General features: G+C 39.6%; 1 pseudogene; it reads left to right on the forward strand.

Annotated features, from left to right (window-relative positions):
• The first annotated feature begins 4,140 nt into the window (after nucleotides 1-4,140).
• On the forward strand, nucleotides 4,141-5,367 carry LOC109460035 (securin pseudogene; annotated as a pseudogene).
• The last annotated feature ends 20,025 nt before the right edge of the window (nucleotides 5,368-25,392 follow it).

Below are 25,392 nucleotides of genomic sequence, written 5' to 3' on the forward strand. Positions count from 1 at the left end.
CACAATCCTGAGGCCATCTTAAAATGAGAGCCAGTATTGGAAGGATGATAGCGTAAAAGTATAGTGCTCTGATGTCAGCCAGTCTTAGATTTGAAGCTCAGCTCCATTGTAAGTAAGACTTTGAGCAAGTTACTGAATTGCTCTGCATCTCCATGTTCTTATCTGTGAAGAGAGACAATAATACCACCTTCCTTACAGAGTTGCTGTGGGCTTTTAACGACTCTGCTGTCCACACTACCTCCAATCCCAAATTCCCCTTGGCTCTTCCTTCACTTATCTCCATCAGATCCATGAAACCCCTGGTATCGTGTGAATTCCACTAGCCTAAGTGAGATACTGTACGAGTTCTGTTGGGGTTTTTAAACCATGTTTAAATGTATTCAATCAACTGCAGCCTGATTTCTTTCAGCATCAATGGAATTCTTTCAGGAAAAAGGTTGGTACTAATTTGTATGGCTGATACATAGAATGAACATAAAGATTTAGGGAGCCAGTGGTTCCCAAACTGAGGGCTGCACACACCATGGATGCCTCAAGGGCCATAAATTCATACACTCACTATGCTTCATGTGAAGACTGAATGAACACTGCTCTGTATGCATATACATATATATGAACACACTAGTATATATGTGTGTACTAAAGGGAAGCAGAGCTTGCCACCAAAAATGTACCTTTTGGGATATTGATTTTTAGCTGGTTATTTTTAAGAAACAAAAGACTCAAGAAGAACCTTTGTGTCTTTACCTGCCTGAAGCAATTAATAGAGAACCTGTTCCAGGAAGGGAGATATCATCACAAATACCTGTAGTTTAATATAAACTAGCGTGTGATGGACAGAGGGGAACCTAGCAGGCCCATTTGATCAAAGTCCTCCGTGTCCCATTGTTAAAAATGGTCCAGCAAACATTTATTTACCAAACATTTGCTTTTCCATCTCCGTGTGAAGTGCCTTCCTGCTCTTTGAAGTCCCAACCACACCTCCTCCACCTCGCCTTAGCTCCAGAACGGCATATAAGCCTCAACTGACCAAACTGTCCTTGGATGTCTCATATTCTTATGGCACACCCGCATATACATCTGTAATAAATTTTGGACATTTTCTCCTGTCTCACATTCATTGGATTACTAGCGCAGCTAGAAGAACTTAGAAAGATGGAAGGAAAATTCTTTTTTTACAAACCCACAATGCAAACAGATATATTCACGTACATTTTTAAATACCCAGCATTGCTATTTTTCAAAAGTATATATAAATGCTATTGATTAACAAAATATAAACTTATTTAAAAGTATGACAATTTGTAAAAGTTTTTATCATCATATTATTTTCTCGGTCAACATTTGTTAATACTACAATATACAGTGGTTCTAAATTTTTTAATTTAATATTATTAATATTTTATTACATCTTGATATTAATATTATTAGCAACACTTGATTGTTAATAATAATAGCCAACACTTATTATGTGTCAGACACCATTCTAACAACTTAATATATAGTCATTAAATCCTCTCAATGACCCTATAAACCAGAACTATTACTATTTCTAATTTGTATATTAGGAAACTGAGGCACAGAGAGGTTGAGTAACTAGTCACAGAGCTAGCAGGAGGAAGAACTGAAATTCAAGTTCAGGCATTCTGGTTCCAGAGAATGGAACCAAGCTCTTTGTTTTCACACTCAATCAGCTGAGAACTCAGCTATTCACTATATATTGGTAACATTGTTTTCAATCAGAAAATTATTTGTGATCTCAACATTGATTTCATTTTCTATGAAAATGGGCATATTTCTAAGTGGGTACAAACAGAAATGTATGTGTATATTCTGACTTATATTCAACCAAGGGACAAAATCTGAGAAATCTATGGTAACTGTTTTATGAAAAGAACAATAAATTAATTCAAACGCAAGATATTAGTAATGAAAACACTTCATGCTGCCTGGTCTGCCCGTATATGCTCTTGCCCAAAGAGGTCACATTGTCCAGAGTGAGTTTCTGTTCATGGCATTCCTTTCAATGATCATTTTGTTATTATCTTATTGTTTTATCTGCCTCCACTAGGAAACTAGCTTTCCAATATTGCACTATCGTGTTTTCCTGAAAATAAGACCTAGATGGACAATCAGCTCTAATGCGTCTTTTGGAGCAAAAATTAATATAAGACCTACTATTACATTACATTATATTATATTATATTGTATTATATTATATTATATTACATTACATTATATTATAAAGACCCAGTTTTTTATTATAGTAAAATAAGACCGGGTCTTATATTAATTTTTGCTCCAAAAGACCCATCAGAGCTGATTATCTGGCTAGGTCTTATTTTCAGGGAAACACAGTATTTGATTGTTTATTATACTAAATTGAAAGGTAACAACAACGGAAGCAACAACTACTAAAGAAGTTAATTGCAATAAAAATCGAATGATACATTTTACATTTTCACCTCTATACTTGAGTAATATTCATGCTCACACACATGTTCTATTTCACTCATTGAACATTCAAGAATACTCATTGAGGGCCGGCCCGGTGGCTCAGGCAGTTAGAGCTCCGTGCTCTTAACTCCAAAGGCTGCCGGTTCGATTCCCACATGGGCCAGTGGGCTCTCAACCACAAGGTTGCCAGTTCAATTTCTCGAGTCCTGCAAGGGATGGTGGGCTTTGCCCCCTGCAACTAAGATTGAACATGGCACCTTGAGCTGAGTTGCCTCCCGGATGGCTCAGTTGTTGGTTGGAGCTCAGGCTCTCAACCACAAGGTTGCCAGTTCAACTCCTGCAAGGGATGGTGGGCTGCGCCCCCTGCAACTAGAAAACGGCAACTAGACCTGGAGCTGAGCTGCTCCCTCCACAACTAAGACTGAAAGGACAACAACATGAAGCTGAACAGAACCCTCCACAACTAAGATTGAAAGGACAACTTGACTTGGAGAAAAGTCCTGAAGTACACACTGTTCCCCAATAAAGTCCTGTTCCCCTTCCCCAATAAAATAAATCTTTAAAAAAGAATACTCATTGACTCTCTGCCATGTACCAGGAACTATGTTTGAAGCTATAAATATGGGAATAGAACTAAGAATACACCAATCCTTTTAGATTATAGTCTAAGAGATTACAGGAAGGCCATTCACTCAATTAATAACTACATTGTAAGGTAGAATGTTATCATCAACACCACTGGAGGGACACAATTCTACACATGATCTGAGAGGGAGAGACGACTCCAAGAGAATCAGTGATCTGACAGGAAGCCTCCCTGTCAACTCTCCCAAGGGCTCTTGAACACTCCCATAGCCACCTGGAATTCATGTGCAGATCAGAAAAGCAAGACCTCCCGGGACCAAGTTATCTCATGGTACAGAGATGACCTCCCTACCACTTTCTCTCAGCTTTATTCTTTGATTTATTCAAACTTTTTTGTCTTCTTTCATATTGTCCTACTTCTCTTAAGGTATGTCATTTCCTAGGAATATTTCAACTAGGTAACTCATGTCATATTATGTTTATGCTTGTTAGTTACCACTTCAGAAAGTGGTATTTTCCAACCCTGATTCCAAATTATGAGAATTTATGCTACTTAGAAACTTATAGTCCTTTAAGCATTAAATGTTCTATATTTGATGGCCTTAACACATCCTTTCTTATCCGTCTGAATCAGAATCTGAGTCAGAGATGTTGGATAAAGCCAAGTCAAGAATGACTTTAGTAAAAGTAAGGAATCTAAAGAAGAAAGGCAGAAACAATTAAACAATCTCAGGAACTCCAACAGCACAGACAGATAGGATACTGGGACTTTGGGGGAAAATATACTGTAGACAAAAATCTACTTGAAGTGAATAGTTACAAAAGCACTGATCTGTGTTCTTCCCTCCACAAATTCTACAATTTTTACTCTTCCTTAATCACCCTAACAGTCCTATTTATTCATTTGTAAACGTACATTCTGATGGAGCCCCAGTCTTTTGAGATAAAAATATTTGGTCTAGTTTTTGTTTATTTGTTTGTTTGCCCCCCTGTGATATGAAAGTAAATGTTACATTTAAAGTTTAGAGGAATTTTCCCACTTAACTTTCTATACCTTGTTTGAGGGGACAATGTTGATGCTAATTCTTTTACAGACGTGGCAAGTTGTGCTTAGGAAGTAATTCTCATTGCCCATTGCCCATCCTTTGCATGGTTTAAAAGACAATGTGATCTCAAATGCCAAGCGTGGCGTGACCGCTGGAGGCTGAATAGTGGATGATTTTGGCTGTTGATCCTAATGAGGTTAATCCAGAATGGCTACTGCGATCTTTGTTGATAAGGAAAACGGAGAACCAAGCACCCATATGGCTCCTAAGGACGGGCTGAAGCTGGGGTCTGGGCCTTCCATCAAAGTTTTAGATGAGAGACCTCAGGATTCAACACTACGTGTTGGCAAAATGTTTGATGCTCCACCAGCCTTACCTAAAGCTGCCAGAAAGGCTTTGGGAACTGTCAACAGAGCTACAGAAAAGTCAGTAAAGATGAATGGACCTCGCAAACAGAAACAGACAAACTGCTCTGCCAAAAAGGTGATGGAGAAGACTGTTAAAGCAAAAAGCTCGGTTCCTGTCTTGGATGACACCTATCCAGAAACAGAAAAATTATTTCCCTTCAATCCTCTAGATATTGAAATTTTCAATCAGTCTGAAGAGCACCAGATAGCACAGCTCCCCTTAAGTGGAATGCCCCCGTCATGCTCCTCGATGAGGAGAGGGAATTTGAAAAGCTGTTACACATAGGCCCCCCTTCTCCTCTGAAGATGCTCTCTCCACCGCGGAAGTCCAGTCTGTTGCAGTCTCCCTCAAGCAATCTGTCAACACTGGATGTTGAATTGCCACCTGTTTGTTATGACTTGGATGTTTAAGTTTCTTAGTGCTTCACAGTTTGTGTGTATCTATTAATAAAGGAATTCTTAACAGACCAAAAAATAATAATAATGTGATCAAGTGAGAAGGTCATTTAGATCACCAAAGATTTTGTGTTCTAGATTGAGCTTCCTCACCAACTTGTATTATGTTAGTTAAGTCATTTCACCTCTCCAGCTTCAGTTTTCTCATGAGTACGTAGCACATAGAGGGTGTTTTATAAATATTTGTTGAGTGAATGAATTAATAATATTTACTACCTTGTAAGATAATCATGAACAGCTAGGTTTTAGGCTCCAAGTAGAGTAGGCAAGAGTCATGTCTGTTTCGCTTAATATTGCATTCCCTGGCACAGTGCCCTGTATATGGCAAAATCTCATAAAAAACATAGCAAATTAATAAATAAATGCACAAAATAATAAATTTCATAATAGTTGCCCTACTTTTCATAGTTACTGAGAATAACTTGGTTTTAGACTCGCAGTGAAAAAAACTATGTTGATCATTGTAACCACTGTATTTCCAAATGCCTAACACTCTGGCATTTGGAGGTGTTCAATAAATGATTTTCAATTAGTGAATGCTCAATAAAAATACATGTCAAATTATTTCCAAAAGTACAAAGCATAATATCTATGCATATATGAGGCCTTAAGAATCTCTTTCCCTTACAGACCTTTATCAACAACCTATATAGAGAGATGACTCAAAAAATATGAGGCATAATGATTTAGAAGAGGATGATATAGAACCTTCTCACTCACATCTGGCTCTCAGGTTCAAAACAGCCATGTGTTAGAGCTCAAAATATTCCAAGGATATTTAGTGACAGGGTTAGATTTAGAAACATAATCAAAATGTTATTCTGGGTACATGAGCTATGATATTTCCAGTTGTAAGCAACAGAAAACTCTGATATAAAATAGCTTAGACAACAAGGAATATATGTTATCTCAGAACGAAGTCAGAGGCAGAGGTAGACAGCTTCAGGATGGGTACTTGGGACTCAGCACCATCATCAAAGACCCCAAGCTATTTCCTTCTGTCAGCTCTGCCAACCCCTGGGATATCTTCAGATGGTTCCTCTCAGAGTTAAAAGATCTCTGTCACAGAACAAGGCATCAGTGAATGATACATCTAGAGGAAGAAAGAGAAGGATGAATCTTTTCCTGTGACTCACTTTTATCAGCAAGGAAGCCATTCCAGAAGCACGTCAGGAGAACTCTCCTCACCTTTCATGGGTGGGAATTATGACACATGTCCGTTCCCAAACTAATCACTGTCAAGGGAAATTAAACCATTATGATTCGCTTAGACCTGTCAGGATTGATCCCTGGATCTGAAGATAAGGCCAGTCTTCCCTGAGTTTTATGGGAGAACACGAGAGATGGCAGTAAAGAAGAAAGATGTAAAAGCCTGGCAATTAGGTGAGCAATAGTGTCTGCTAAAGAGAGAAAATAGTGTGCTTTCAAAATTGTTATTTAATGCATCTGATTAAGATTCTGTGGGTCTAAGGCTTCAAAAAATTATTTTTATCTTCAGTACAAAGTCAGAGGAGAGCAGCTAGAAAAATTATATGAAACTTATCGAGTGGATAAAATTGCTTTGCTCAAAAGTCAGTGTTGCTTCCGTTTTATAAAGCACACCGTTGATAAGGCTCTCAAACATTGCCCTTGATCCACAGTAAAAAACACATTAAATATCACAACCTTATGCATACACATACACTTCACAGCCTTCAGTGACAGAACACTTGCCCTTACTACTTGTTAACATACTTATGTTTTTTATCCCATTCTGTTTCACTATATTTTTAACTGTTTGTCCTGGTTTCAGGACCCAGTAATGGGCTGCAACCCACTATTTGAAAAACATTGCTTATTCAAGCCTCTGACAAGTCTCATTATTATTTTTTAAAAACAAAATAACATATCATTATTTATTAAATGCAATCGTGATGCTATTTTCTTCAACCCTGTGAATATCATTAACCCCAATGTATAGCTGAGAAAACATTTGTGTGAGTGATTTGTCAGGATTACACACTCAGTGAGTGCTGGGGGTGGAAGTGGGGAGATGTGGTAGACCTCAGATGAAGGTGTTCTGATTTTAGATATTTGTTTTAAAAGAAAAATAAATACACTATTTAGTAAAGTCTTTAGGTTTCTTCACATGGCAACTGTAAAAAATAAATGCATAATTCTCACACTGGCATAATAAAAAATGGCCAAGTGCAATTGTTCATGGCTAATTACCTCTTCCAGACCAAATAGAAAGTCGCACAGTTCATCAGACAATCCATTATATCTAATTAAGGGAAATTATTTCTAGATGACTCTGAAGCCTATTAGAGAATTTGTGGTAAGATTTCTAAAATGTTTCAGAGCAGATACAGCTTGTGAACCATAAAAGAGTTCACAGAACTTGAATTCTGATCTGGAGAGATTAAAAACACTTGACCTGCTCTTTCTCCCCATCTCTTCTAACTTCAGGGATCAAGTCAGCCCTAAAGGTTTTCTTTTAGCCATCGAAGTGTCCTTTCTATGTGGCAGTCAAGTTATTATTTTCACTATTCAATTCTAAGCAGGAAAATTCTTTTGAGCTTTATATGTTACATGTACTTTCTGGCCCCAAATCAGAACCATATCTATAAATACATACATACATAAATGGCCAGCTAAAGAATTGTCAGCCCAAAGACACAAAGAATACAAACAATGAACTCTCTGCCTCTCGGATTAGACAAACTGGGGCACGACAGGCCAAACCTACATTGTGACACAATGCACAGCACTGTCCTCTCCATCTCCTTTAAAAGGAAAAAGAGCAGAGGCTGTCTAGCGTCTTCCTTTGACTAGAGGCAGACATTCAATAATGACTCGCCCCATCCTTGGACTATCCAGTTTTCAGTGTCCCAGGTGAGGAAGCTAACCAGTGGAGGACAATGGAGCAGCTGTGGGAAGCAAAGAGGAGAGGAAGCAGGAGCCAGGGGTAAACAATGGAAGGATCACTCAGACTTTGTTCCCAGTTCTCTCTGACAGATGGAAAAGCTGACAGGCCAACAATCATGTTAGGAGGTCACAATGAACCCCGATGGACTGTGCCAAAGGCTCCGTTCAATCCGAGATGCCCTGCATAAATAGTAAAGCATTGTCTTCACCTCAAAGGAGACTGTCAGACTCTCAAACTATGCTGGCCTCCTTTTCTAAGGAACATTTTTGAGAAGCCCATCAAATTGAAAGGGCTCTAAGCCCAAAAGACCATATTTTCAGAACCAAACGTCAGAACTAGAGGTCCATCAAAGGTATGTTGTTCTGGTGTTGATTTGCATGAAAGTTCTGGAAGGCTAAATAAATTTCACTGGTTGTGGACTGAATAAATCACTTGTATTGAACAGAATGAAATCACGTGAAGTAGATAACATGAAGTCCAGTAAATCCCGCACAAGCCTTTAGGAAATCAAAATAGTGAAAATATTTCAGATTTGCCTCTCTGAAGTCTGAACTGTGAAGTTTAGTAGAAACTGTTTCTACTTCCCATGACGACAGAGCAATCAAACAGAATCATAGACATTGGGGGGGAAACATAATTTATATTTGCCTTGACTCTCATTAAAATATGGACTCTACAAAGACAAATAAAATTTCTTTGATAACTTCCAGGATTTCTGACACTGCTTTATGCAATAGACAATACTGAGAATTTGAGAATAGGGCAAAATCTTTACCCAAAAAAGAACTTTCCAAGAAGTTTGTATTTGCTACAGATTTTTTTATTTATATACAACTTTAGAAATTTTACTTCTGTGTGAAGGTAGATATACTTATCCACAATTCTGTGAGATGCCCTTGTCACCATTTCAATATACTCAGTTCTGTCTCAGCTAGAAGAGTCAGAAAGTTTTCAGGTTTCCTACTATTGGAAGGCAGAGAACACGTAAAGAGATAATCAACTAGACTGAAGTTATGGATTAGAAAGGATAGTCTATAAACCAACACAGTCTGTGGTACTCAGCCTTGAAGACCAGTAAAAATACAAGGGACTAAGTAAGATGGCACCTCTTCCTCAGGTTGCAAGTATGTTAACTTAGGGATAATCGGCAGGACTCCATTCCCACAGGCGCCCAAAACTGAGAGAGCTTGATCTACATCATGAACCTCCTTTGGATAATCTTGTCTCCATAATAACCTAGCACGAGCAGGGGCAAATGGGACATATGTATTCTGGAGAAGCTAATGCTGGAAAGGATATAATATCCAAAGGAGATCCTGGTTCTTGTGGCCTTGGAAATAAGCAAGAGTTGCATGACCTGGGGCTGGGAGGGACAATAAATTAGATAGCCTCTCACAAACCTTTTGACACTCACCAAGTGTTAACACTGCCAGTAATCGGCGCGATACACAGTATAACCATTGTACTTGTGTTAATACATTTAATCATCACCCCTAGCCTATCCGGAAGGTAACCACTATTATCCCCATTGTGATTAAAAAGTTTACCGAGTTTAAATAAGTTGCTTGAAGTTGTGCACAAAGCTGTGATGCACAACTCATAGAAATTCAGCAGATCTCCAGAGGATTCAATCTGCCCGATAAACAGAATACTTTCCTCCAGAGGAGTTATTAACATTAATAACTGTGAGCATGGAGGATAATTATACTTGACCAATCTCCCTACTGTGTAATTCATTTAGTGATGTAGATTAGACTACGGCACAAAAATGAATTTCAACTTTGTGGAAATTAGATCACCAATTTCCCTGGTAGCCAATATTTATTAATAGGAGATCCAAATCTCCCCTTATTAGGGAAGCAGTACTCAAGGGGCGTCAGAGAAGCAGGGGAGGATGGAGGAGATCACTGAGTACCGGCAACCATTCCCCTCCTGTGACCAGCATCCCTGCTTCCAAAACAAGTTGAGCAGAAGGGCTCTAGATAAATCACCTGATTCTGCTGCATACCTTCAGGGAGACGGATGCTTAAATCAACAAGACCAATAATTTTTTGCTACACTTTTGGCATTTCCATGAACAGAGGTTTCACCTTGTCCTTGGGTGACCCATCTAAGTAGTTTACAGCCCTGATAGAAAAGCAATTCTATTTTCTGCCCAAGCATAACCTTTAGTTTAAATAAATCCACTTCCCTTGAATGTTTCATGAGCACAGAGAACTGTTTTGTGCCCTCTTCATAGGGGTGCCTATTACCTTTGGCAACATATTATTCCTCTGTACTTTTCACCAATTTTCATTTTTGCTACATTTCTTGGGGACTTCTGTAAGGCTCCTGTGTAATTTTTTTTTTAGTCCATATTCAATAATGCTTTAAAATAACATTGAAATAGTACATTTTCGTGGTGGGAAATTAGAGAAATACTGAAAAGCCCAAAGAAGAAATGTTTTAAAACTCATTATCTCACTCTTCAGAGCAAACAGCTATTTTGATATGTATCTTTACAGTCTCATATGCCAACACATATGTGCTTTGGGGACTGATTTCCCATGTCACTAATACTCCTTTTTACTACAGAGTTCTAGCCTTTAAGTCTGTCCAAGGACTTCACATAGTCCATGAATTCTGTGAAATATCTACAAAAGTTTATATAGGTACATATGTGCTTTCTTCCCAAGTAGGGAATCGACTGCTTACATCAGGTTCCCAAAAGGGTGCCTAACCCAAAAATAGTTTTAAAAATATCATTTAGCAACAATATTTTTAATGGCCACATAATATTCCACCATGTTAACCAATCTTACTGTTATAAATTATACTGCAATAAACACTTGTATAACTAAATCTTTTCAATGATTTCTTTAGGGGAAAAAAAAAATCTTGTAGTTAGATTGCTCCAAGAACATGTACAGTTGAAGGCTTTTAAGGCATGCTATCAAATTGCCCTGTACAAAGGTAGTATCCTTCAGAGTCCCAACAGGAGTACATGAAAACATCACTTTTTTCAAACAAGCATTAACACTGAGTCTTATTTTTTAACTCTTCCAATTTTATTGTCTAAACTAAAATACTAATGTTTGAATCTTCTCCTTTTTAGGTTCAGGGTGGGGGGCAGTATTATTTGTAACACACTGGTAAGCGTTTGAGGTACTCAGAGAATACTGGAAGAATTACATCTGTCCTGGCTGGTCTTAGCTCTACTCCCACCGTGACGTGATGTTGCTGAGTCATCTAATGATCAGCTCTGACCCACAGGTCTCTCAATATAATGACTGTCACTAGCCAATCTTGTAATGATTTTTATGGTTTTGGCTTCCTTAGTGCCTACTCTCACCCTTGTATAATTGTGTTTTGTCCTGCTTGTCTACGACTGTGCTTCCTATTTAATATTATTGATTGTTCTGTTGGATGTAGCATCATCTACAGGCTAAATAAGCACATCTTCAGTGTCTTTGTGAGATATCAGTGACTTCAAGGATGATAAGACCACTTGACATACGACCCTCACACAGACGCCAGATCATTGAAAACTCCTTAGGGGAGGATTGCCAAGTATTAGGTTAGTACAAAAGTAATTGCAAAAAATAATTTTTGCAATTATTTTTAAACTTTTAAACCACAATTACTTTTGCACCAACCTAATAAATTTTCTACCTAATTATAGAAACCTGAAATTACACTCTGGCTGAAGAGACGTAAAATCACACTGAAATCAATAGAGATAAGAGTGACCAGAAGACCCTGGTGGGGGTGGGGGAGGCAGATGGCTCAATCGGTTAGAGCGCGAGCTCTCAACAACAAGGTTGCCGGTTCAATTCCCACATGGGATGGTGGGCTGCACCCCCTGCAACTAAAGATTGAAAACAGCAACTGGACTTGGAGCTGAGCTAGACTGAAGGACAACAACTTGGAGCTGATGGGCCCTGGAGAAACACTGTTCCCCAATAATTTTTTTTTTTTTTTTAAGTAGACCCTGGTGGTGAATAAGAGGGTGAGCTCTTGCAGTTAGAGATCTTGGTTTTAAACCCTAACTCTCCCAGTCTCTGTCTGTATAACCTTGGGCAAATACCTCCATATGGGTGTTAGCATCACCAGATGTTAAACAGACTGATAAAGGCACTTGCTCAATGAGCACACCAGGTGTGGCCTTCATGTGAGTTGTTGAGAAGTTGCAGTATCCTTTCTATACAAGATTTGTGGACACTCCTGTATAAAACATTAACTTCATGCTGCTCTCCTCCAAATACACTCTGTCTCCCTTTCCGTGCCTAACTTCTTTCCATTAGGTTTCATTATCTGATATATGACGGATTTGTTTATTTTTTATCTGGCCCACTCTCACAAGAGAGTAGGACTTTTTCCTTTTATTCTGCGCTTTAATGCTAGCGCCTTGGGGAATAAGTAAATAGGGTCATTGTGAAGACTGAATGAATCAACGTGTCTATAGAAATGTATTAGTTTCCTAGGGTTGCCATAACAAACCATAAACTGATTGACTTAACAGAAATTTATTGTCTCCCAGTTCTAGAACCTAGAAGCACAAGGTGGTAGCAGGACTGGTTCCTCTGGAGGGCTGTGAGGGAGACTCCGTTACATGCCTGTGTCCTAGTTTCTAGTGCTTTTCTCGTAATCACCGGGCTTCCTTGGCTTGCAGATGCATTACCCCAGTCTCGGCCTTCATCTGTACATGCTGTTCTCCCTGTATGTATGTTGGTCTCTGTGTCCAAATTTCCCCACTCAAAATAAGGACACAGTCATATTGGATTAGGGCCCATTCCAATGACCTCATCTTAACTTGATCATCTGCAAAGATTCTATTTCCAAATAAGGTCACATCCGTAAGTATCGGGGTTAGGACGTCAACATTTTTGGGGAAGACACAATTCAACCCCCAAGAAGCAGATGGTATAGTGCCAGCATTCTGCTGGCACGCTATAACTCTTAACTCTTCTTATATATCCACACTATGGGATCCCATCTTACAGAGAAAACTAATTTGGTCTAGCATGGCAGGTTCTCGCAAGTCACTATGACATAACCTGTCTCTGGGGAGATATTAATCAGAGTTTCTGTGCCCCCCCATGCCTTTGACTCTGAGTAATGGCCCGTGGGGAGTAAAGGCAGCTATGAAATCAAAGCTTTTGCCATGATTGCAAAGCCCTTATTTTACAGCCAATAAAAAAAGAGGCTAAAAGGCGATCATTGCTCTGAGGTCTTATAATTAATTAAAGGAAAAGCTGGAGTAGAACTCAGGCTTTCTCACTCCTCGTTCCTTTCCTCCTTTACACAACTCTATCTATATATTTAAAATAATAATTATGATCGTGGACACATTCAAAAATAGGTTGATTATAGAAATTTTGCTCATAAATTAGTCTGACTGGTTAACCCCAGATGAAAACCTTTGACTGGAAAAACAAATTGACCCATAAATAGGCAATTAATCTTTGACAAAGGAGCAAAGGCAATACAGTGAAGCAAAGATAGTCTCTTCAATAAATGGTGTGTAACAACTGGATGTAAAAAAAAAATGAATATAAATACAGACACACTTCCCAAAAATTAATTCAAAATAAGTCATAGTCCTAAAAGTAAAACACAAAGCTATAAAACTCCTGGAAGACAATGTAGAACAAAACCAAGAGGACCTTGAGTATGGTGATGCCTTCATAGATTCAACATCCAAGACATTAACCATGAAAGAAATAACTGACACGCTGACTTCCTTAAAATTGAAAACTTCTGCTCTGCAGAAGACATGACCAAGACATTTAGAAGACAAGCCACAGACTGGAAGGAAATGTTTGCAAAACAGACATTTGATAAAGGAGTGTTCTCTATAATATACAAAGACCTCTTAAAACTCAACAATAAGAAAACAAATAATGTGATTAGAAAGTGGGCCAAAGACCTAAACAGACACCTCACCAAAGAAGATATACAGATGGCAAATAAGCCTATGAAAAGATGCTCCATATCATTTGTCATCAGGGAAATGCGAATTAAAACAATGAGATACCACTACCTACCTATTAAAATGGCTAAAATCTGGAATCCTGACAACACCGAATGCTAACGAGGATGTGGAACAAGAACTCTCATACACTGCTGGTGGGCATGCTAAGTGGTACCACCACTTTGGAAGACAGTTTGGTGGTTTCTTATAAAACTAAATATAATCTTTATCATATGATACCACAATTACATTCCTTGCTATTTGCCCAAAGGAGTCAAAAATTTATGTCCACACAAAAACCTGCACGTTGATATGCATATCAGCTTTGTAAGTGCCAAAGCAGATCTGGAAGCAACCAGATGTCCTTCGGTAGATGAATGAATAAATAAACTGTGCTACATCCAGACAATAGAATTTTATTCAGCATTAAAATGAAATGAGCTATCAAGACATGAAAAGACATGGAGGAAACTTAAATGCATATTACTAAGTGAAAGAAGACAATCTGAAAAGACTACTGTATGGTTCCAATTATATGACATTCTGGAAAAGGCAAAACTATGGAGAAAATAAAAAGAACAGTGGTTGCCTGGGGGGAGGGGGAGAGATGAATAAGGTAGTGAAAATACTCTGTACGATATTATAGTGATGGATGTATGTCATTATACATCTGTCTAAACCCACAGAATGTACAACACCAAGAACCCTAAGGGAAACTATGGACTTTGAGTCATTATTATGTGTCATTATAGCTTCATTCTTGGTAAAAAATGTGCCATTCTGGTGAGTGATACTGATAATGAGGGAAGCTATGCTTGTGTGGGGGCCAAGGGCACATGGGAAATCTCTGTGCCTCCCTCTTGAGTTTGTTATAAACCTAAAACTGCTCTAAAAAAAAAATAGTCTTATCAAAAATTGAGACATTTTTGGCCCAAATTAACTACTTTATTTAATCAAATCTAATATTTCATTATTGTAAGACGCACCATTATTTTATCTACCACTAGAAAAGAAAAAAACTGCCAATTAATGTGTGCCTACGTTTTAAGAAAGATACTTCACAAAATATGAGGTGTTCAAGTGTGACAGTGTCTGAATCTCAAAAGCCACAAAACATGATAGCACAACCCCTCAGTCACTGAACTAAGCATTTTATTTATATAAATTCTCATTTCTAGACTGGCTCAGTATAACGCAGCTCGGTGGAAAGATAGGTAAAACAGACTTTAAGACACCCAGAATTGTTAATCTAGACTCCTCAAGTGACCTAACACATCCTCCTGATGTTTCTATCAAACCAAGCTTATGTTTTGTACCTCCAGGAACAAGAAGTAACCAGCAGGAGAGAAAATTTTGAATCAAAGAGATGAAAGTGGAGAGAGAGGAATGCAAAGCAATTCTCTGCCAAGGCAAACACACAGGCAAAGGGAAGTGAGAGAATGACATTTCCTTCGTAGATTCTCTGAAGGAACATTACAAAGAATTCATCAACCAGTACCTGGAGCTGAGACAACAGCTGTAGAGGTATGATGAGTCCCTATGAGGATTAAGAACTTCCGAGATTTGCTCTTGCCATCTCTAGCCTGGCACGAGACCAGAGCCGCCTCTGGCTGGTATTTACAAAGAACTGGTAAGGGGCCAGTTGGCTGCCAGGGGCATGTTTCTGTATCATTTATCACACACAAAGTGCTCTGCAGCTGGAAAAAGACTCATGATAGCTGCAGCCAATCAAGTCCAGCAATAGGACCAGCCATTTTTCTCTTTCTGGTCTCAACCCCTTCCTCAAGTGTAAACAACTGGCCAAAGCCCAGCAGCGTTCAATGAGAAAGGAACCCAGGAGGCCATGGCAGGTATGGGTAAGCTAGTAGAGACCAGTTGCCATGACAGTCATTCTCGAAGTATTTATTCAACACCTACTATGTTCTAGGTCTTGTGGATACAGTGGTAAACAAGACAGCACATATATTCTGGTATTTTTAATTTTGAATAATTTGGTATCCTGGGCTCTTCACATCTACTTCCAGTTGCAAGGAAAGGAAATTGCCACAGCTTGTCCCGTTGTTCAGTCTCTTCAACTGCTTCACATTCTCCCATCAGCTCACATTATCCTACCCTCCCTCCTGCCACCCCCTCCTCCCCAGCCCACCTGTAGGATCTGCCATAGGAATGCCGGCTCAGCAGAGCAACCCAGGAAAACTAACAGCCCAGCTAACCGAAGAAGTCAGCATCTCATCATAACTTTGGAAAATTTGGAGGTGGCTCACAGGAGAAAAGGAAGGACAGATAAAAGGGGCATGATTGAGATGAACAAGAAACAGTATGGCCTCACAGCCTCCAACCATGTGCTGAATAAGTCGGTGCAATTTTCTTGGGAGGATAAACACTGCCCGCCATTCAAGCTGACAGTGGGAGCTGGACAGCTGACATTTACAACAATGCAAATCAAGGCACTTGCCCCCAGGAATGGAATTTCATAGATTTATCCTTTGAAAGGCCATTTCTCTGACTAGTCTGGGTCAGCAGTTAAACTGAAAGAGAAATATTTCTATTATTTGGCAGATTTTTCCAAAGCATCTAGTTCATTAGGCAAGAGAGGCCTTTAAAAAATCTGATTCTGGTGTGGTCGTCAGGCAAACAGAATGAGAAAACATCAAAGCGCAATCCCATTTCCAGAAATGATTAAATACTTCCTCTGAAGTCCCTAGTGTTCCCAGTATGGGGGGTGGACCTTGCAGCCCAGGTGTCCTGGCACCAATCCAGCTCTGCAAATATCTGCAAATAACACGCTCTGATAACTCACATGGCTACACCTTGAATAAGCAAAACTTTCCATGCACGCCACTGCCACTTGCTATTCCAGAAATGAATTAAAACCCAGAGCCACTCACTAGTTGGCTGACCTTGAAAAGTCACAAAGCCTTAAGCAAAGCTTCTGTGCTTTGCACCTGCTCTTCCCTCCACCTATATAACTATGACCACCTCTCCACACACACCAGTCAGTGATTCCCAGGTGCATTGCGTTTTATTTTCTTCATAGCACTTAATATTTGAAATTATCTCAATTATGGGTGTGCTTTTTGTTTATCACTGTTGGTGTCCTGAGAACAGAGACTGTGCCTGCCTTATTCATCTCTGAATCTTTGGTTAAAAGGCCGCCTGGTACTAAGTAGATACTCAATAAATAGTGGTTACATAAATAAATGAAAGCCATTCAAATTATTTGAGCCAAAGTTCTGTAACAACAATAATAGCAGTAATAATAAGTGATAATATCTGCCTTATAGGATTGTTTTAAAGCTCAAGTAAAATCATATTAATAAAAGCAGAGCCTGACACATTGTAAGCTGTTCAACAAACACTAATTTAAAAACTATAGTAGCATTCCTAATTCCACAAAGCACTTTTCTCAGGTGACTTTTCAGAAACAAAAAATCTGAAATACTTTACACTCAGATATGATTAATTAAGAATGGCTCAATGTATCATATTTATAACATTCTAAAACTACCATCCACAGAAAATGCATTACAAATTTAGTAAAACTTTCCTGGGGGAAAAAACACTATATTTATCACTTGTATACCAATTTCAAAAATGTAGAAAAATGAAAAACATTTTTTACAAAAAATATGGTATTACAACTCCTACTGGGAAAAATAAAGCTCCGTTTTAGCCCAAATGAATAACTTTTGAAAGGTTCAAAATAACTGCAAAAACCACAATTACTTTTGCACCAACCTAGTACAATTTCAGGTGGTGCGACTGAGTGTTGGGAAAGATAGCAGGCAAGGAACCTTCCTCATACCATGAATCGCACCCTCTGATGCTACTTCCTGGCCCAAGTTTGGAGTGTAAACAACTGCTCTTACTTTTAGAACAGGAAGTAAGCAAAATAATGAGCAGTACAATTAACTCTCAATTAGCCTCAGTAACTGGCCTCAGAACATGGCTGACTAGTCAAATACCCTGAGAAGTCAGATCACTAGAATGCACTGGCTAGAAAGAAAAGAACACAATAAAGGGATGCCCCCTCGTTACAGTATGTGAAGGACAAAAATGGACTAACCTCTCTTTCATTAAGCAGAATCAGATTTTTCTACTCTCCAACGGAAATGTCCACTTGTGGTTTTGTTTGTTTGTTTGTTTGTTTGTTTGTTTGTTTGTTTGTTTTATAGTCACCATACTGTACATTACATCCCTAGGACTTATTTACCTTATAACTGGAAGTTCATGTCTTTTCACCCATTTTGCCCTCACTTGTTTTAATTTTATCCCCTTGTTCTTCCCCCACTCAATTCCCGAGTAGTGGGATTAATGACCAAAGTACAGGATGGCAAAACACAAAGGCCTAGTTATTCCAGCAACTTCACGATCAAAGCAAAACTGATCCATCCCCTTCTCCTTCATGAGAGTCCAGTGTTTTTCTACCAAATGAAAAGTACTGTGGGACCATCCATAGCATTTCATGTGCCTCTTCTCTTCCCACTTTCTCACTAACCACAGTCAGCAACAATGGGAGTTCTAAGGTCCCGGAATGAAGGCTGGGATCCTGGGGAGAGAAGATAAGAGGCATTTTCCTGTCACAGCCTTATCTCTGAAGTCCACACTTGAGGTGAATGCCTCCCATAACGAGATGTCAGTTTATTTCTTTTTTTAAGATCTGCACATAAAAAAGGAGTTGGACTGGCAGACAAGGTATTGGAAAGATCTAGACTAGGCACAGAGGGGTGCCCTGTCTCTTGCAGAGGTGGCGGAGATCACCCACAAGCCATGGCCTTCTTGCTTTTCTTTGTCCCTTCCCTCTCAAATGACAGATTGGGGGAAGAGGTAGAACAAGGACAAAATTAAAAAGTCAATTTCCAAATGGGACATCAACATTATTGTCATAAACCGTCTGCCGACTCCTGAGTCTGGGGATCCATTCTGTTGTCTGAGAGAGCAAAGTGGCCTGGTTCTTGGACAGAATAAAAATACAAACAGCTTCAATGATCTTTACTCACTGACCTGCCTAAAGACAGGCCCTTGGATGACAGGAGGAATTTCCAAAGCTATGAATCCAGACAAGAAACACTCTTTCCAGAAAAGGCAAACCCTAGGTTCAGATGTAAAATAGCTGAAATTTCATTGGGTTATTTTGTTTTATTTTGCTTTGTTGTGTTTTCCCTAAAAGGAGTCTGTAAATCAATAGGCTTCTTTGTGCCTTCCTCTGTACAATACAGGGCAGACTGCCCAAAGGGGAAACAAGCCTCCATCCTTGTCAGACCAAATAGCAGCTTGGGTCTGGGCACCGCACACTAGAAAGGGGGCAGCCATGTGTGGTGCTTTTACAGCCTTTCCAACCATTCCAGCGCAGCTTCATGCCTCAGCAGCAACCTGAGATGGGCTTCCCAGCAGAGCCAGGCACACCTCTGCCACCCTCCTCTATAGCTGTGAACACCAGCCCAGCATGCATTTCCTAGAACAGAACCCACGAGTTCTAGGAGCTCTGGAGAGACCCCATTCAGATAACGAGCTGACCAGATAAGCACGTCAGGGGGTCACCTGTCCTGCGCCCTGCAAACAAGTCAGCTGAGCCGCTGCAAAAGGAACAGAGGATGTCACCAGCAGGCTGACTCTTATGCTCTCAAATTCTATTCTGCCTCCTACCACATGTATCCAACATAATTGAATACCCTGATCCAGATAAAACTTTGTTTCAGGGCTCTCCTGGGTAAGAAAAAAGACCCTTCCGTGTCCACTGACAACCATATTAGTATGTTCTCACATCTACCCAAGACAATACAAATGGATTTTTTTTTAATAGACAGATGACATTTTTGCAAAATGTGATCAGCTAACTCTTAATTTGGAGCAGTGGAGAGCTGACCATATAAACCCACTGGCTCCGTGTTAATACAATTGGTACAAATAAATATTTAAACTACTTACTTTAGCTCTTTTATCTATAAAGTTTTTACTTCTGATCAGGTGAAATAGTTTCTCTGGAATTGTAAGCTCAGTGATTTAAGCTCTTGTAAAGACAGGATTTGCTACTTTACATTGAACCAAAAAAGCACGAATGCCTTACATCAATAGCTTCAAACTCTGTGGACCACTGTAAGAAACACACTACATATCACACCCCAGTACATGCTCTCACATGGATGTGAACAGAAACAGAAGCTTCACAAAACAGTACTCACCCTTCATATTTTCTATTCAATATTTTCCTTTAAAAAAAATGCTGCTGCAAGTTGAAACACACCACAGTCATGCGCCTCATTACAACGTTTTAGTCAAGGATGGAGCTGAAAAATTCCTATCACCTAGTGATGTTGTAAAGTGGTAACATCATAACACCATGGTGCAATGCATTACCATTTATGTAATTAAATGTTTGTGGTGATGCTGGTGTAAACAAACCTACTACGCTGCTATTCGCATAAAAGTATAGCACATACAACTGTATACAATGCAGAATACTTGATAATGATAAATGACTGTTACTGGTTTATACACTTCCTTTATACTATGCTTTTTATCATTATTTTAGAGTATACTCTTTCTACTTATAAAAAGTGTTTGCTGTAAAGCAGTATGCCGTGTTACACTAGCAGCAGCCTCATACATCTCCTATTACCACATCTTTTGACTGCACAATTTTCTCTTATGCTTAATTTAATCTCCTGCTGTTTTGTACAGTAACATGTTGTACAGGCTTGTAGCCTACTAGTAGGAATAGGCTATACCACATAGCACAGGGAGGGAGGGAGGAAGGGAGAGAGGGAGGGAGGGAGGGAGGGAGGGAGGGAGGGAGGGAGGGAGGGAGGGAGGGAGGGAGGAAGGAAGGAAAGAAGGAAGGAAAGGAAAAAAGAAGGAAAAGGAAAATAGTAAAGCTAGGATCTAATCAGATCTCAATTCAATTAAACCCAGAAAAATTTTTCTTGTACCTTTACAGTGGATCTTACAAAGCTACATGGGACCAAAACATATTTGGAATCTTAGCTAGTTCTTTTTTAAAATGCAAAAAATAAGGTGAAACTAATTTATACTAAAGTGTAAAGTGCATCCTCAATGCCTTTCTAGAAGTGATAAGGAGTAATTAATAAAAGGTATGAAGACCACCCAACCATTACCATTTTGTCTAATATAGCCCCTATGGATTTCCTACTTCTTAAATCATTTTCATGGGTCAGCCACCCCATTGGCTCAATTTTTGCCTCTTCTTTCAATCAAACCAAACATCCAAAAGCACCCACAGGTAACATTAGAGTTAATTATTTCCTTTTTAAAACCACTTTATGATGTTGGGGGGGTGGGGGGGCAGTAGGCAACCAGGAAAACAGTGATTTAGCAAGGATGGCAAGCCAAGACTAAAAATATTTTCTAGCGAATTAGACCTAAAGTGAACTCACTCTCTCCATTTAATTCCAAAGGCCTTCAAGTTTTCTTTTAATGACATCTTGATGCTTTTGAGGCATCAAGCTGATTGTCTGCGCTGCTGTTTCTGTTGCCAACATATGTGCTAGCAGACTCCCACCACCAGGCATGCAATGTTTTCAAGCCAGTCATGAGGAAAGTGCTTAACTTGAGATGAATCTAAGATAAGGGTTGTATTCACGCCACATTTCAATCATGCAGATAAAATGTAATGTTTGATAGGTTATCAGCAGGTTGCAATTTAGGGGATTTTCTTCTCTCAGCAGGAATCTGAATTCCCACAAGATCATGTCCAGAATTCCTTGATGCCAGCAAATTAAGTGGAAAAAAAAAAAAAAAATGTGTGTCTGCATGTGCGTTAGAAGTTCATTAAAAGCTCAGGATCAAAATGAAGCCACATAGTCCTCCCTAGAAGTTAAAGTAATCTCTGGAGTAAAAATGAGCTTGATGATAAAGAAAAATTCCAAGTTACATCCACGTTCCCGCAGAAGCAGGCTACCACCAATGTGACATTTTTCACTTCCCAGAGCACCTCTCTAGGTTAGGTTTTCTCTGAGAATAGCTGTGTCCCAAATGTGGCTCTAGAAGTCAGAAGAACTGGGCTTCCAAACACCAGCTTTGCCCTCTACTAGCTTTGGGACTTTGAACACATCCGTCAACCTCTCTTGGCTTGTTTCCTCCAGCACACAGGAGCACAGATACATGAAATCTCATCTGAGAAATGCCAGTACTTGATCAGATAATCTGTAAAATCATTTTCCATTTATAACATCCTAAAAATAGGAATCATTTTAACTCCTAACAAATATGTTTGGGTTAAAATTTCCAAGATTGCCCGAATTCCCCTAACACATAAAATATGCCCCTTGAATTTGGAGGTTAATGTCACACCAAGGCTCATAACTTCCAAGCCAGGGTCATTCTTTCCTTCCTTTATTCAGACAGTCGTTAAAATGGATGGACCATCTGCTACATACCAGGAATTCTCTTGAGCGTCAGTGAACCCCAGTGAGAGGGCAAAAGATTTTAAAGCCAGCAGCTCTATAAGGAGGTGGGAGATGGTGGGCAGAGTAGGGAAGAAAGAGAAAAGGAATATGTCAGCATACCCCTTCCAGCACAGGGGTCCCAACTCTTTCTCACCATAAATATCTACAAAGTTACAGGACATTAGGAGAAGGTGTACTCATTTTTTAAAAAATAGACTTAATTTTTTAAAGCAGTTTTAGGTTCACAGCCAAATTGAGAGGAAAGTCCAGAGAATTCCCACACTCGCTGCCCCCACATGCACAGCCTCCCCCATGATCGACATCCTCACAAGAGCGGCACATTTGTTACGACTGATGAACCTACACTGACACATCACTGTACTTACACTCGTCCCTCAGCATCCATGGGGGATTGGTTCCAGGACCCCACTCAGCTACCAAAATCTGTGGGTGCTCAAGTCCTTTATAGAAAATGATGTAGCCTTTGCAAATAACCTACGCACATCCTCCTGTAAACGAGTAATCTCTAGATAACTTATAATGCCGAATAGGATGTAAATGCTAACAGTTGTTATACTGCATTGTTTACCTCTGTATGAGTACACGTTCAGTACAGACGCAAGCAACCTTTCTAAAGCTAACTACATAGGACACATTGGCATTGATGTAACTTTTTATTGCGAATGCTTTCAATCTGTGGTTAGTTGAATCCGCAGAGGTGGAACCAGGGTTAGGGACAGCTGACTGTATTTTTGCAACAGATGAAATTTGCCTATCGCACTGATAATCAAAATACAAAACCACCACTTATTCTTGAGGATGTTTGATTAATCTGTTTCCTTCTTTATAAACTAACCTCTCAACCCTTAAGGAACCAGAGAGTAGCTAAATAAGACCCAAGGTGCTGCTGAAAGCCTGGTGATCAGCTGGCAAACCATGGAGGCTCACAGCAGAGGAGGAAAACTCCTCGTTAGCTGTGCGGACTGCTCTTGGAGTCCTGGGCTGCTTCCGGGTTTTCTTCTCCTAACTCCTTCCCTTACACACACACACACACACACACACACACACACACACACACACACACACACTATCATTCTAACTCATAAAGCCTCCATAAGATATTTCTTTGACCAGGAGGTTGGGAACAATCTTTTTCATTCCTTAGTAATACTAATTTAGGCTATGATTCTGGGCTTCTAGGTGAAGCCTAGAAGTGAAGTGAAGTGTGCCGGCATGGAATAACAGGTTAAGCATCCCTGTACTAGAAGATAATTAGCCACAGTACAAAGGTAGAGAATGAAAATAGTTAGCAATACCTCTTCATTTATCTCACTACTTATCCTAACCAAAATACTTTAATTAAAATTAAGTCTAGATATTAAGTGAAAACCACACAAACATAACATAATAATTACGTTCTAAAATGATGACTATGCTCTGGTTAGATCCTTAAATGCAGGGAATACTGGCTCCTACATTCAAGGAGCCAAGAATTTATATCATGAATAAAAACACTTTTTTTTTTTTTTCTTTTTGCTAGACTCCACCTACACATAAGAACTTTGCTTTATTCATCAGGGATAATCTCAGCAAAGATTCTATTTACGGGGCATCACTAAGTTAAGAATGAGAAAAAGAAGAACATGACAAATTATGCCTGGTCTTCTTTCAAATACTAGCTTGTAATTCCAACTCTACTCTCTCTGCTCTATATAAATTTTCCCTCTACTGGGTGGGTAGGTAGGGGACAGGGAGACGTACAGGGGACAGGAACTATAGTCAGGATCTGCGCTCAGAGCTCAGAACTGGGTCCAAAACAGGAGAGTAGGTTGCAGTCCCAGGAGGAAAACAAGCTTTGTGACATCACTTAAGTCTTTACTCCTTAGGGTACAGAACCCTCATCTGCAAAAAAGAGGTACTGTGTGATCTCTAAGGTTCCTTCCAGCCCTATCCTGTGATCTGGACGTTTGGCGTAGCCAAGTCAACTGGTACACCATCCTGGGGCTTTTAATACTAAGGAATCTTCTAGAGAATTACTTATAATCAACAAATATGTATGTATACTATCCTAAACAACGAATTATAGGCATACTTTACCTAGAGTTTTGGTTCTAACTATCCATCCCTTCTTAGGAGCGAGTTAATGCTCTGGTCAATTGGGGGTAGTCTGTTTCTCAGTCCTGTCCTCTCTCTTTCCTGGTTCACTGTCAGTCATGTCCTTGTATACCCTAAAGGGCATTCAATGACACTGCATTCTACAGTAGCTTTCTAAAAAGCCTCTACTATGCTAGGTGCAAACTTTTATAAGCTCTCTTCCTTTTTCCCATGCTCTTCTTTTCCTATCTGCTTTCTTTCATCTTTTGTGTGTTTCCCCTGCATTTATGCATTTCATGCATAGTGTTAAGCTTGCTGATACTGTGGTCCCTGCATATACCGGGGGTGATAAAAAAAATGTATACAAGTAGACACTTTGGTCAGCGTTGCTCAAGCAGTAGTTTGCCGTAATCAGAAGTGTCTGGATGCTGATGGTAACCACTTTGAGCACCTCTTGTAACAGCAGAAGTCAAACGTGACTTGTATTCATCTTTTGTTATCGGTATGTATTGAGTATTACAATTTTAATACAGTTTTCCTTTCTTAAAATGTGTGTACATATTTTGGGCACCCTCCGTATATTCTCTTCTAGGAAGCTTTCCTGCAGTGGGCTTGGCTCAAGATACTGCACTGACTGAGTCTAACACTTCACTTCTCTGCACTGCCTACCCACTCCTACCCTCCAACACATACATACTTCTTGTTCCATAAGTAAAGATCACAGACAGCCTGCTTGTAATATCACTTCCTAATTTAGCTCAGATATCAGGAATTGAAGGCCCTGAGGCTAAATCCAGTCCACAGACATATAATACCTGCCCCCACCATGCTTGAATATCCACAGACATGTTCAAAAGTCTGCTCTTGAAGCTCTGGGCCCCAAGTTCACTGCAGTCATCAACAGGAGCTGAGTGTAGATGGACGTCTGCCCTCGAGCTCTCCACAAGGTCCAGTCCAGGAGCAGGTGCCATTTAGGATCCCATCTGGGCTACTGCCTTCCCATAGCAAGCCCCCTTTACACTCTGCCTGACCCCTACAATCATTTCAAGTTGCCACCCCAGTTATCTCTATCATGGGATGA

This window comes from Rhinolophus sinicus, chromosome 1 (genome assembly GCF_057876585.1).
Source record: "Rhinolophus sinicus isolate RSI-liver-muscle chromosome 1, RSI-T2T, whole genome shotgun sequence".
Classification (NCBI taxonomy): Eukaryota; Metazoa; Chordata; class Mammalia; order Chiroptera; family Rhinolophidae; genus Rhinolophus; species Rhinolophus sinicus.